This window comes from Rosa rugosa, chromosome 2, assembly GCF_958449725.1.
Source record: "Rosa rugosa chromosome 2, drRosRugo1.1, whole genome shotgun sequence".
NCBI classification, from domain to species: Eukaryota; Viridiplantae; Streptophyta; class Magnoliopsida; order Rosales; family Rosaceae; genus Rosa; species Rosa rugosa.
The window spans coordinates 42701631-42717016 of record NC_084821.1 but is presented as its reverse complement, the minus strand read 5'-3'; positions in this window follow the sequence as shown (position 1 = coordinate 42717016).

Sequence of the window (15386 nt, the reverse complement as noted above, 5' to 3'; positions counted from 1 at the left end):
ATCAATAAATTTAATTTGAACTATGAATGTTCATGATAAACATAATGACAAACATGTTTGTCTTGCATGCATATAATGCAATTATGGACATGATCTATTGCAATTGTTGATAATTTTTTCACAATTGATGTTCCAAAAGCTAAGGTAACAATCATCTCAGGAGCTGCAGATCTTGATTGATGGCTCCAACTGAGATCGTATTATGTTACCTATATGAAATACCATTGCATATATTGGTGATGAAATTTCCACCTAACTTGTGGTGTATTAATCAACCATAAGTATACTATTGTATACTGTATCATGAACTAAAATTTTTATTGAGCCAAATAAAAACATTTTGGCATGACCAATGTGTCTTTATTTTATCTACTATGTCATGTAGACTCATCTACATACTTTACATTATAATTTATCGCATAGTTGTGAGTTGTCACTTTAATGAGACAATCCTCCCGCCATTAGGGGGAGAAATATTGTTTATGAAAAATGACATGAATTGGTGTGTGATTCTTATCCACCATGTCTCATTTTTATTTTAAGAAAAATTCTCAATCAATGATGAGAAATTGAGAAAGTGACACTCATTAACAACAAGTTTTTGACCTAAAATTTGGTTTGGACTCGCCATCCCCAATAGATATCATAAATCCAAAATGTTTGCACGCATATTTTGCGAATGGTCAAATTAAATAGTCTTCCCGCCGTTAGAGGGAGGAAACACTAATGTAACGGCGTGAATTTATGTGGAATATATCCACAAAGTCCAATGTTTCAAGCTCCTTATAAGGGAAGATTATACAAGCCCTATAATGCTCTTCATGAGGTTATACAAAGATCCACATTCTCTAATTAATTTGTCATAGAGAGACAATATATTCCCTAAAAGAGGAATGAGTACTTGATATCAATAAAGCTTATTATAGCTAATGCATGCATATATGAATGTGTGACAGATCTCTAATTGATTATCATTGATGATATCTCATTTATAATAGCTATTAAATATCATCAAGGGCTGTATACTATACCACGTTTCGCTCTGTCGACAAACTATAATATTGGCCAAATTGGAAAGAGCCAATTCCAATGAATTTGAATATTGTAAACGTGATGATATACTTGGACTTTATCAACCCTAAAAATTACAAAAGGGTGTACTAAAATGAATTGAAATCACTATGACACAAGTCTCTTTATAGAGACATGAGCTTATCATTCTTCTCTAAGCGACAACTTTTCTATAAGTACAGTGTTACATATAGATGTTATATTGACGAGAGACTTATGGTATGTTGTCTTGGCTAATATGAAGATCTTAAATGCAAATTGCTAAAAGCAAATCGCCAAATCCTACGTGTCATTATAAGCATAGTGCTTAATCAAATTCTTGAGGGATTCATATTACCAAAGGCAAGTCCATGAATAAATAAAAGAGCGTAAACCTCGCTTATGGAATCAAAAAGTCTAAAGTTCATATATACTCATTCATTTACGGTCAAAGTGACTTATTGCCTCAATGAGTACTATGACAAGACTAAGAAATCTAAATCGAATCATGCTCACAATGTAGCAACTTATTCTAACTTTCGCGAAGTTATGAATTTATCTAGAGCTCATATTGAGCCTATATGAAATTATAAATTACACAAATTGATATTTATGGCTAAGTATGCCATACTTAAATTTCAATGCTCGGATAAAGGTAAATGTGTCAATTGTTGTTCCTCTATATTGTTATTCCTTAACTAATATCTTTATCCATAATTTGAGCATATGAAATTGGTTCTACTCTTATCACGTCAGGTAAGATTCATTAAGAATAGGGTTATTATCACAAATGGTACCTGAACTTATCCTCTATTTTATCGATGGTACCTGAACTTCAATTTTGATCACAACCAGTACCTGAACTTTTCGATTTCATTTTAAATGGTACCTAAGGCCACATTCGGTCACTATTCCGGCCAAAAAAGCCAAATCTAAGAAAACAAAAAACAAAAAAACAAGTTCAAGGCAAGTCTATTACCAAAAAATCATCACTATATATGATCGCAACCCTCGAAATCATCAAAAATCATCACTATGATCGCCTCCCATGCCGTTTTTAGTCGGAATAGTGACCGGATGTGGCTCTAGGTACCATTTAAAGTGAAATAGAAAAGTTCGGGTACTGGTTGTGATCAAAATTGAAGTTCAGGTACCATCGATAAGATTGAGGTATAGTTCAGGTACCATTTGTGATAATAACCCTTAAGAATATCATAGTTTTATTGGTATTACCCTAACCTTTGCAAGAATTACAATTCATGATGAGTCTCCTTTATGCAAAGCACACATAGTCTCACCTATGTAATCGACACACCATATCCAATATACTTGGTGCATGTATTTTGTTACATACATGATTGAAGCTTGCAACAATCAAGGGGAGCATTCAAAATATGCTACCTAGGACATATGCGCGTTGTACTCTTTTTCTCCTTCGACCAGGGTTATTTTTGTCCCACTGGATTTTTGTTACCTGGCAAGGTTTTTGATGAGGCAACATTAAACATGTCCAACAGCATATCACAAATTGGTGGACATCCAAGGGGGAGTGTTGTAAATATTATATATATGTGGCTGTCCATTGTAAATACTCATTAGTTATGTCCTTATGATGTAAACGCTGCTCCTATATAAATGGGTCTAATGAGAATGAAATACACACTTCTACCTCCTCTATATTCCGTTTCTCTATTCTATCTCTCTCTTATTTTCTAGTTTATAACATATTTTGATATATAAAGCACTTAATTCTTATTATATTTTTGTGGATTCTTCTTTATTTATATTTATTAATGATGAGGAGTAGTATAGATGGAAGACTGGAAGTTTGATGACAGAAAAATATAGGGGGTGTGCATTAAGAAATGGGGTGTGTGTATATAAAACTTCTCTTAAGTTAATCATGGTTAGCCATAGTTATGGATTATCACACATGACAGCTTTTTATTGAGTGATGGTATCACCACCTAGGGGATAGTGGTGAGCGAATTTGGATCCTAACAGACTTGGTTGAAGAATTTAAAAGGCTCTAATGATGTGACTCGAAAGACTCACTTCTGAAAATTTTTTTTTAATACGACTCATTTCTGAAATTTAAAGGGTGTATCGTATTTAAGAGGGCAGATCAATAATCACCTAAATTATAGTTAACATTATACACAAATTATAGACCATTAGATCAGATAACAACTAATGGATGAGATTGAATAATAATTTCTAATTTAGTTTTTTTTTAATGTATATTCTAAAATACAAAGGTATATGATTATCCTTTTTTCCTTTTTTATCGATCCTTCATTTACTATAGATAAAACCCGATTTGGAGTACCCAATCGATCAAAATTATCTATTTAGGTACTTTATTCTCTAACCTCATTCATGTAAGGTATCAATTGAAAAACTACTTTTAATTTTCCATGGAACATAGAGTAAACTTTGTTTATAGGTTAAGAAAAGAAATCTTTATTTGTGTTTCAGGAAAAGAGAATTTGGGAGAATACTGAGACATTTTTATTGATAATAGGTGTCTCTTTATATAGAGGATTACATGTACAACATCTTGGAGTACGAGGTAGCCTAATCGAATACGAATTGGGAGATCTAAAATATTCTATCATTGTACAACTGGAAGAAGTAATCATGTTTGGGCAGGCACACATAAATTGGGTTTCCTTTAACACTCCCTCTTGTGTCGTCCAAAAATTGGTGTTTATCAGGTTGCCTCATTAAAAACCTTGCCGAGTAACAAATATTCAGTGGGACAAAACTAACCTCGGTCGAAGAGGAAAAATAGTACAACACACCCTTCACATTTCAAGATCAAGCATATAGACATTAAATCATCCCCATAATGTCGGCGTCTCTACCTGATTGCTACAGTTATGGGTGTTAGACTGTAATTTACATATATATGCATTCCAGTAAATATAGAATTTAACTTGTTTTTGAGTATATTTTAGCTTTTACTAAATCAGTTTCTTATTTATCAAGGAATATTGCAAGAGTAAAGGAAACATCCATTTTGGGTTTTGAAGGGGAGAATTAGAGCTAGGAATAATGACTGTCAAATGTGGAGTAAAAAGTAAAATTTCAAATTCTGGCGAGCCACCACAAATGGCTGCACAAGTGGTGGCCAACTACTTCTCATGGTGGTGCCATGTATTTTCCAGCCATATTCATGGAGGAGTGAGGAGGAGGAGGAGTAACATTACACTCGTTACATCCATTCACCATCATATCTCATAACCAAATCCCAACTTTTTGGTTACAAATCAACCACCACCTTTCCCCTTTTTCCCACACCATCTCTACTTCCCATGTTACACCAAAGAGTCCACCACCATCATCACCCAAAAATCTTCCATGATTTAGGGTGTAATCACCATATTTTCTCCATCATTACCTACTATAACCTGCACCATAACTCCCATACTCTTTTCCCTTATTTTTGGGATCTATTACCACTCTCATACTCCACATCTTTGCTTGATTGAAGAAGCTAATTGTTTTCTTTGGCTTCTAATCACCATTTCACACATCTCTCTCCATCTATTTATGCATCCCATCTCCCTACAAGCAAGGGCATCACCCATACCACCCATTACATCTATTTTCTCTCTCCATCTTCACCACAAAACCTCCATCTCCACATCTCAAAATCCAAACCCATACTCCCTTTACTACTCCATCTTTTCCATCATCACCACGGCAACTACCATCTTCCACCATCATAAACTCCATCACCACCACTATTACTTATGGTTCTAAAAAACGCTAAGCGCTAGTCGGGCGATAGCCCGGGGCCTAGCACCCAGAGGCAGGTGGGGACTAGGCAGTTTTTAATTTTTATTTTATTTTATAACATATAAAGAGTAGTTTCTCATTTTCATAACATATAAACTGTAGTTTCTCAAGAGTTATTTAGGCCTAGGTCGTGTTCTTGATGACTTAATCATTGATGAGAAAATATCATTCATATATTAGTAATTGAACTAGACCTCAGTTCGTCTATTTTAGCAGCCAACTAAGCAGAAAAATTAATCCTATAATTAAAGGTGCCAAACACCTTTTCCTAGATCCATCCCATAATATTAAATGCCTTTTTCTAGAAGATCTAATTCTCGTATATGAACCAGGCCATCGATGGTTGAGAGAGAGGTCTTGGTTTTCAGTTTTGGGTTTTTGTCCAACAATGAGAGAATGAAAAATGAGAACAGTGTTGAGAGAAGATTGTTGTAATACTCCGAAAATTCATTATTAATTTATGATGATTTTTCGGAAATTACTAAATAGGTTGTTCGTACGATCATGTAGTTCGGGGGTGGAGTGAAAGTGTTTCAGACGAATAAATTCTCGAAACGTTTTATTTTCAAGAGGTCAAAGGGTTGACTTTTTATTCGTTGGGGTTCTCCCAAAACTTCCTTCACAAAAGTTGTAGAATACATTGATACAAGTTCGTGGATACGTGGCACGCGTAAATCGGAGATCGTATGATGAAGTTATGATCAGCGGAAGATTTTTCAATTTCAGAAATTTCCCTATAAATAGAAAAATTCCAGATATTTTTCATAATTTTCCAACTTTCCCTTTTTGGAAACTCTCTCTTTCCGGAAACCCTAACCTGACAGTTTTGCTCTCGACCCGACCTGACTGAATCTTCCTTTTCCAGCAACAATCGACAGCGCCACCGGCCCAGAACAACTCAGACTTACCTCACCGTCCTCTCCCAGCTCGCCTTTCCCGGAAACCACCACAGACGGCGGATCAAAGCCGAGAAAGATAATGACGTTGGGATCCGACCGGAAATCTCTCCTTCGGTGATGGCGGGGCTTCAAACCAATCTTGTTGAGCTCGCAACAGCCTCCTCTGTCAATCCTTTATGGTGGTTTTGATCGAATCATAGTGTGGAGTTGCAACTCAAGGTAAACAGTAATTTCTAGCTTGTGGAGATGTTCGGCTGCGATCTAGGCCGAGTTGGCTTGAACCCCAGGTATTTAAGTTGCTCCCACTTGGTATTAACTCCAATTTAGACGGTTGGATTGTTGTGGTTTTGAGTATGGCCGGCGGTAGTGTGCCACCGCCTGTGGCGGCGCTTGGCGGCATTTTTGACCATGTCAGGGGCAATTTCTGTTTTTTTTATATCATCTACTCGTCGATACGAACATTTTGATATATAATTCGTAATTTTTGGAGATCGTATGAATTTGTTAGGGTTTTTACCGTTTTTGATTGTCTCGATTTGCTATCCGTGAGGATCCGACTGTTAGATTGACTTGTTGTTCTGACATATGGATCATAGGAGTGTTCCGGAGACTTCAGGTGGTCTTGGATGAAGTTTTGGCTTGATTGGTGTAATCTTCAGTTTTACTTGAAGTTCGTGTCCGAACTTTAAATCACTTTGTGATTCGATGCGCTGAGTTGTGACCTTGTTTTCCTTAAGTGCTTGACAAAGGGAGTTCTGTATTTCTTATTGTTTCGTTGAAGACGCAGCTGGATTTTAGGTGAGTAATTCTCACGTGTGTTCGGTTGATAAATTAGATATGTTTTAACTTTTGGTAGAATTATTTGTTAGCATGCGAAGTCTTATTGATCTAAATAAATATTTGTTTTCGAAATATATGAACTTGATCACCAATGGTTCATGTGTAAGTTAAAACGAGGTTTATTATAAAATGATTTTCAGTTTTAGCTAATGGTGATTTATAGTTGGTATTAGTGGCATTCCTGAGAGGATGACTACGTATATATATAAATTAGGTGATGCGTATATGTTTAAGAAGAATGGAGCTTTGGTGTGGAATTGGTATGGTTTGTGATTGTGATTTCCTTATAAATGTGTGTGGTTTCGTATAGTGTAACCAAGGTGGTGATAGCCATGGTGGTGATAACCAAAGTGGTGATTATGATTAATATTGCAGATTGGTTATGACGCTATTGATGATTTCGATGAGCTTTATAGTGATTCATATTTCATTAAGTGTTTGAAGTAGATTGTTGAGTAAATTAGGTTATGTGTTATTTAAGCATTTCCATGTGCATGTAATCTCCTGAACTAAAATCATACGCATGAATTACCATTATTATGTATGATCTCATGAACTAAACTTTATGCAGGGATTATCATTTGTTTGCGACTAAATCATATGCAGGGTTACTATTTTGTTTGATTTGTTTAATTCCATTATTCTGGTCTTCTATTTGTTTGTTGGAGTTTACTCATACAAGCTGTCAAAAGCTTACCGGGTTTGTTGTTGTAACCCGGTGCACTATTCAATGGTGTAGGGGTTGATCCTGCAGGTCAGGAAAATCGTGGCTGAAGTAGGAAATCGTGCGGTTGTAACTATAGGTGTTCGGAAGTTGATTTTGTTGCTTGACTTTATTTAGACTTTCGTTTTGTAGTAAGCTTTGAGGGAGCGTTAACTTATTAATTTGTAGATTTTGTGAAATGTAATATATGACTCTAAAGAACGAGTCTGTATTGACATTGTAGGTTCTAGACATCATTCTGTACTTGTTTTAAGTTGAAAATGTTACAGGTATTTAGTGTTGATGTCTGAACCATCACACCTTGTATATGTGTAATTGTTTATTATTTGTGCTTGAAAATCGGGGCGTGACAATTGTTGTCTTTGACTATAAAAAAAAAATCCATCGCCCGCCCAGCACCCAGACCTAGTGCCTAGACCACCTAGCCACCGCCTAGACCATCTAGGTGGCCGCTGAGCAGCCTCACGCCTAAATTGTCACACCCTAACCCGGAATCTGCAAATTTTTTTTTTTTTTTTTTTTAGTTCCAAGTAAGGGTGTGAATAGCTTTTAATTGTCAAAGATAAGAAACACTTTGGCAAATAAAAACTATATTGAAGAAATGAGAATCATAGGTGACTTGGTTTAACTCTTTATTACATAAGTAAGTACTTACAAGAGAAACAAAAGCAAGCTTAGGAAACAAGCTTTATTGTACAAAGATAAACCAAAACAGTAAACTAAAAATTTATTTCTCCTTCTCCTACTCCCAGATTTCCAGAAATTAAATTCTAACCCTCAAAAGCATGATCTGCACAATATCATAAAAGGGGTGAGCTTAAAGCTCAGTAGAGCAAACCTCATACCTATAATTAATGATGATGCAAGACAGAAAATAACTCCTTATACTCCAGTTGTTAGTAATCTTGTACTAATCTCGGTCACCAGTGTCTTCTTGCCAAACATTAGATCGTTTTATCAATATATATTGAAGGGGCTTCTCTCCCCAAGTGTATATACCATTGGCTGACATTGCTGGTCCCTTACGAGTATTAGACTCAACTACATAACCATTTTCACTCTCTCTTCAAGCTAGGATCAGATAAAACAACATGATAATGAACTAAACATATATTTTACACAATATAAACAATCTGATCAGTAGCAAATGTCACTCAAAATCATATCAATAGACTGATATAATCAAACTTGAGGTTCCCCAAAACTTCCCCTACCTTAAACCTGGTTTAGTAAAGCTGAGGCTTTGTTTCCAGACCTCTCAAAGCTTGTTTTCTGGACTTTGCTGACTCTAGAGTCTCTAAATTATTTTCTGTTATGTTTTCTAACTTGTGTTTCTTACTGCAGGTAAAGGCCTTTTTATACTAGAAGATGTAATCATGAGAACCTATATGTAGACTAGCCACCTCCTGTTTAGTTCAGTCAGTTAGATAACCATTGGGAGCAGCTTGTTGCCAGCTCCTGCTTAGAAAAAACATCTGAAGGTTATCCCAAACTGCCAGCTCCTGCTTTGAGCTTGTTGCCCAAGTTTTAAGCTGCTCTAAGAGCAGCCACTTGCTGCACACACTTAACTTTATGTCTGCAGGTTCTTAATTGTGGTTAGAAGTGTGTACACATGTGTTTCTAATAAGCTACTAGGTGACTCAGCAGTTAAATAAGACAAATAACATTCCAGATTATTTTTTTTCTTCTTCTTCTAATATGTTTCTGTGCATGCATTGCAGGTTTTAAAAGCACTTCCAGCTAAAGAAAACTCAAGAAGAAAGAGCATAACGAGCTAAAGATAGTTGCTGGAAATTTTTTTTGTATTTTTGCAAAGTGTAATGGCAGCAAGTCAAGGAAGCTATAAGTACAAAACATAAATAAGAAATTGATGTATTGTGACATTTGGAAACATGTATTAATGTAAAAATAGTACTTGTAGCTATCTATGTAACCTTATCAAGCACAATATGTACTATTTTTTTCTTTTCTTTTTCTTTTTGACAAAGAATGTAAACAGGTAAATTGTAATACCCCGAAAAATCCAAATTAAATTCTGTGGATTTTTAGAAATGATTTCACGATAGTGGGAGCGAGTACGAGGCTCGGAGGAATTGTGGAATTAGTTCGAACGATTAATTTTCGAAAAAACGAACGTTATTTAGGGGGTCTCAAAAAGTGACTTTTTATACATTGGGAATTTGGGAAAACTTCCTTCATGAAAGTTGTAGAGGACATTAAACCGAGTGCGTGCATATGTGGTACGTAAAAATCGGAGTTCGTATGCGAAAGTTATAAGCAAAATATGAAAGTTACTGTTTATGGTAGATTGGTATAAATTTGAAATGTTACTGTAGCCAGGTAACTTTTCTTTCTTTTCTCTCTCCTTCCCCCGTGCTCTCTCAGTCTCTCTCTTCTGCAACTCTCTCTTTCTCTCTTCTGCAACCTCCTCTTTCACCACCTCTAGACCACCAAATGGCGAGCTGCGAGCATCGATAGACTCGTCTCTTCCTCCTTATCACGCATGTGGGAGTTGTTTACGACGATTTGGCCGGAAATGTGGAGATCGAAGCCAACATTTTTACTGTAGCAAATTAGTCAACGCCGATTTCCGGCCACCTCCAGTCATAAACCCAGGTCCATTAGAAGCGCCTTAAGCCGCTCTTCATGCTCGCCAAGTCTCATAACCCAGATCGAAGCATGGAGGAAGAAAGCATAATTGGAAAATTTCACTGTACATCGGAGTGCTTAATTGTTCGGCTACTTCAAGGTATTTTCTGACTTTGTCACAGTTGAGAAAGTGATTGGAAATGTTGAGATGATGCTGTGGATGAAATTTGGTGGCCAGAGGAGGTGGTTGACCGCCGCGTTGACCGCCGCGTTGACCGCCCACTGACCACCGCTTGTGGCGGCGCATCAGACCATATTTCGAGTTTTCATTATCTAGGCGATGATCTATGCATCCATACGAGCGTTTTGATATATAACATGGTCATGTTAGAAAAAGTTGATAAATAGTGGATTTTCGTTTTGACGTTACTATTTAACGTTTTTACGTTTATCTTCGGTTTACGATCTGTGAAGATCTGACCATCGGTTTTGCTTCAATTTTGGATATGTTGATCGTATGACTGTCCCGGTGACTTTGTGAGGTCACGGGCGAAGATCCGACCGTTGGATCTTCGTATAATTGAGAAATAGTGATTCGGAAGGCGATTCGTGAGAATCTGACCGTCGGATTTTCATATAATTTTGTGGAGATGTTAGTAAAGGCGATTCAGGAAGATCTGACCGTTGGATCTTCGTGATAATTTTGGAGGATGATCCTAAAGGCGATCCGTGAGGATCCGACCGTTGGATCATCATTAAATTCAGATCCGACCGTTGGATCATCGTTTAATTTGAATCTGAGCGTTGGATCGTCGTTTAATTACATATTTGAGTTGTTGGCTAAGTCAAGATCATTATTGGACTAGGTGATTGACGGTTTGAGCTGGTGGACGATTGTGGATCGTATTTTGAGCTGAATTGAAGACGCAGCGGGATTATCGAGGTGAGTAAACCTCACGTGGTTCATATTACGAACCCAATATATTTAATTGCTTTATTTTGCAATCATATGAACTATTGTTGGTGTATTAGACATTCTTGTGTGAATGTCTGTATATATATTATTACGTGAAATAATATGTATTGTTGGAGTTGTGTTGAGTTTATTGTTGAGAAACAATATATTGTGAGAGGTATTGAGTTTATTGTTGAGAAGCAATATATTGTGAGAGGTGTTGAGTTTTATTGTTGAGGAACAATAAATTGTTGTGATCTGTGGAGATCACTAGGTCACGAGGTGACCATGGCATCTATTAGTGAATCACGCTCTCGTACCGGGCTGGTGGTTATTAATAGTATTAAATCGTAATCACGTCTGTGGCCGGACGAGTGGTTACGTTCAGTTAGAGCTCTAGTCTGTCTGCCAAATGTGGAGTGACCTTATGAGTGAAATTGAGAGTAACTCATAAGTGTCAATATATATATGGTAACCTTATGAGGGAAATTGAGAGTAACTCATAAGGGTCTATATATATATATGAGTCTGTCTACCAAATGTTGGGAAATCTTATGAGCGAATTTGAGAGTAACTCATAAGTGTCTATATATATATATGAGAGTGAGTGATCTTATGAGCTAAATTGAGAGTAACTCATAAGTGTCTACATATATATATGAGAGTGAGTGATCTTATGAGCTAAATTGAGAGTAACTCATAAGTGTCTATATATATATATGAGAGTGAGAAAGTAACGTGGGTTTGTGGTAGTCTTGAAATCTAATAAATCAACAGTTCTTTCTTGTTTACTCATACTGGCTGTAAAAAGCTTACCGGGTTTTGTGTTGTTGCAACTCCCGGTACACTATTCAAATTGTGTAGCGGGTAATCCTACAGGACAGGAGAACCAGGACGGTGATCGTGCGGTTAGAGCAATTGTTAGAGTTTTACAACAATTGTAAGTTGTGAGGTGTGTTATGCTCATTTGAGCTTTATAATATATTGTGAGAGTGAATTGTAATAATGAACTCGAAGTTTCGAGATTTGTTTTTTTGTAATTGTAATTATTCAGGTTTCGGATTTGAATTTATCATTCAAAATCCGGGGCGTGACAGTTTGGTATCAGAGCGTAAGGTGCATATTTGGTGATGTGTCAATACCTTCCGAGTGATGGCCCGTCTGCAGCGGATCCCCATCGTGTGCTCTTTGGTATTGGCTAAGTCATTGGGTATGCGTGAGTGTTGGGAGTTGTTTAGGCCGCTAGGTCGTTTAGGGAACGTGAATACATTCCCTATAGTATTGACTTGGTTAATATGAATTTGTATTTGACTTATACTGTGTTTTAAGTGTTATACAAGTATTAGCCAAGCATACTATACTCCTTAGGTGATGGATATTCGAAGGGGTTGTACTTAGAACCTTACAGTTGTCTTGTAGGTTCGTATGAGAATAAGTTCAGTGGCCGCGAGTTACAATCCTTGAGGAATAGGAACCTCTTGATTCAACTCTGTTAAGTCAACGAGGATTGTTTTATGGAAATGAGGTTCTTTTGATTGTTGAAGTGTTTGGTTGAAGGCATGGTCTGGACCTATGCTCGTCTGTAATGTGGATACGAGTATTAATCGATGGTAATTTTGCCTTTTTAAGTTGGATATACTAATGTTCTTGAATAGATTCTTGACTCATGTGGAGTTGTGAGTAGTGTTGCGGTTAGGGAAGGAATTATTGCGGTTACTTCTTCCTTGTGCTTGTAAGTTGTTAAGCAGGGTTTAAGGTGCGAGACAAGAATTTTATTTTGTGCTCGATGGTTAGAGAGGAGAGACCATTGTTTTGGGTTGTCGTTGAGTACTATAATTCCTTCAGAATCAGGATTGTTGGTAGAATTGGAATTAGTAGTAGTTTTGGTGATTCTGAATTTGAATTGAGTTCGCGAGATGTGTCTTATATACGTGGTTGATGTTACTTGCATCATTTTGGAACGATACGTTACGATTCACAAGGAAAACTGGATTTGAAATTTATTCATTTGAACACCATGGGTTGATGACCTGACCGTGACTTGTGAATATAGTTTTGTTCAAGTGAATGAAATTGAATTTTGTGGCCTTTGTGTGGTGAACTAGTTTTCTTAAGTTTTGGATCGTAGTATGGAGATGGGCTGCAGTGAATTTGAAGTTGTTGTGTGTTTTAAGTTTAAGTAGGCGGGACACTTAAAGTTTTGTAATGGAGTTGATTTTGGTGTAATTAATTGGGAGAGTTAGAATCAGTTCTTGTGAATGATGTTGGATGAGAGTGTGTGCCTTTGGTGATTGATTTTAGGTGTTATAGTTAAACGCAATTTCGGATATTGATTTTAGTGATTTTGTTAGGTATCCATAGTGGTTCAAGTGAATTACTATGTGATATGGAGTTTGATTTGATTTCTGAATCGCTAAATGTTAGGGATTGAATTGTGGTGAGTTTTTGTTGAAACAATTGATAGATGGAATTATCGAGATTCTATAAGAGTTGTAAGAGTAACTCTAAAAACGTGGGTTTTTCCTAGCTAACTCAGGATGTGTTTAGCTTTATAAATCCCTAATCCTATCGATGAAATTGTTGTGTTTGGTTTGACTCAGAGGATACTAGCTAGACCTCGATGCGACTTAATTGATTGTTGGATTCTTTTTGAGTGATTGTTTTTATTGCATCATTATGAAAGATGTGTGCAGTAGAGTTGTTTATGGTTTTGAAAACAGTATTGGGTGACCAAGGTTCGATCCTTGGTGTTGTTGTTGGTTAAACAAACAGGAAAGAAAACATGCACACCATCTTATTGAGTTTATATTACAAAAAAAAAAAAAAAAAAAAAAAAAAAAAAAAAAAAGCGAGGACTATGCTATACTAAGCCTAGTCAGCAGCTCCGGATGGGTTGAGGCTGAGCTCAAGAGAAACGTTTGAGCCACTGTGGTAACCGCCTGAGCCACCAGAATAGTAACCAAAAGCGCTACCTTCCTCGGAAGTAGCCTTCAGGTTACCAAAGACGTCCTCGCCGTGCACGGGGAACAGAGGAAGAGTTTGAACCTCCTGGTGATCTCCTCCTCGTTGTTGCAGGGATGTTTGTCCTCCTGTTGTGCCAAAAGAGTTGTACTGGTATTAGTGTTGAAGTGTGAGGAAGAATACGAAATAAAATTTAAGTAAATAAATCCTTCATTACCAGTAGAATAGGTGGAACCAAAGTTGAGATCAATGGATCTACCATCATCAGTAGAACTAGTGGACCCAAAATTGATGTCAATGGATCCACCAGCTGGCCCAAAATTGATGTCGATGGATCCACCAGCACCAGTAGAACCAGTGGACCCAAAATTGAGATCAATGGATCTACCAGTACCAAGAGAACTAGTTCTCATGGGCACTGGAGCAGCCTGATTACACCTATTCATCTGCTTCTCTCGAGCCCTGACGTTCTGGAACCAAAAGTAAATGTTCTTACCCTCAACATACCCATACTGGTTCAGCTGGAGACAGATCTCGTGAATCTGCTCTGTAGTTGGGCACTTAAATCCCTTGACATAGTAAAGATCCTTGAGGATTCTTATTTGTTCTGGAGTAGGAATCCACCTGGTACGGCTTCGCCAGAAATCCATGTTGGCACTACTTCCAGCTGCTTGGGTGTTTCCTCCCTCCTCTGTTGGTTGCTGTTGTTGTGGTTCCATTTGTTGCGGGGTTTGGAGCTCCATTAGTTGCAGAGTTCGTGGCTCTTGGGTCATGGGGTGAGAGGATGTGGAAATCGAGGAATACATGGTTTAGTGTTTGAGGGAGATTTTGTTAGAAGGATTGGAGTTGTTGAACTGGTGATTGGAGATCTGAGATTCTCAGAGGAAAGATGAGATCGAATCTTCAAATGGAAGAAAAGATCTGAGAAAGAAGGATTGAAGATTTGGAGGAAAAGATTGAAGATCTGAAAGTTCAGAGGAAAGATGGGATTGAATCAACTAGATGGGAGAGAAGATCAGAAGAGAAGGATTGAAATTGATGAAGAAAGGATTTGAGAAGAGAAAGGCTGAAGAGTTGAGAGAGAAAGGCTTGAGCTCGGAAGAAAATTTCTTTTCTTTTGGAGTGAACAGTTTTTCCCCAGAATGCACCTATTTATAGAACAAGGTGAGCAGATCTCCACCGTTGGATGAACGATCTCAGAATTTGAATCCACGCGTTGGATTAAAGTCATCCGAAAACCCGGAAAAGTTGTTGGCGCGTGGAGAGCGTGTAAGGGGACAGGCCGAACCTCGAGATGCTGTGGCAGACAGCTTTAGCCGAAAGCAGATTTGACTGCCGTAAATCACGGAAGGGATAAGCCGTGACACAAGTGGGCCGTACTTGGGCCTGTCTCGGATCAAGGCATCACTGTAGCTGTGGGTGGAGGCCTGATGGGCCGAGTTTCAGAAACAGTTTTGGACATGATGGGCCGAGTTTCTGAAACAGTTTTGGATGAGTTGGGCCGGATTTCTGTAACAGTTTTGGATACGTTGGGCTGGGTTTCTGCAACAGTCTTGGATGTTTT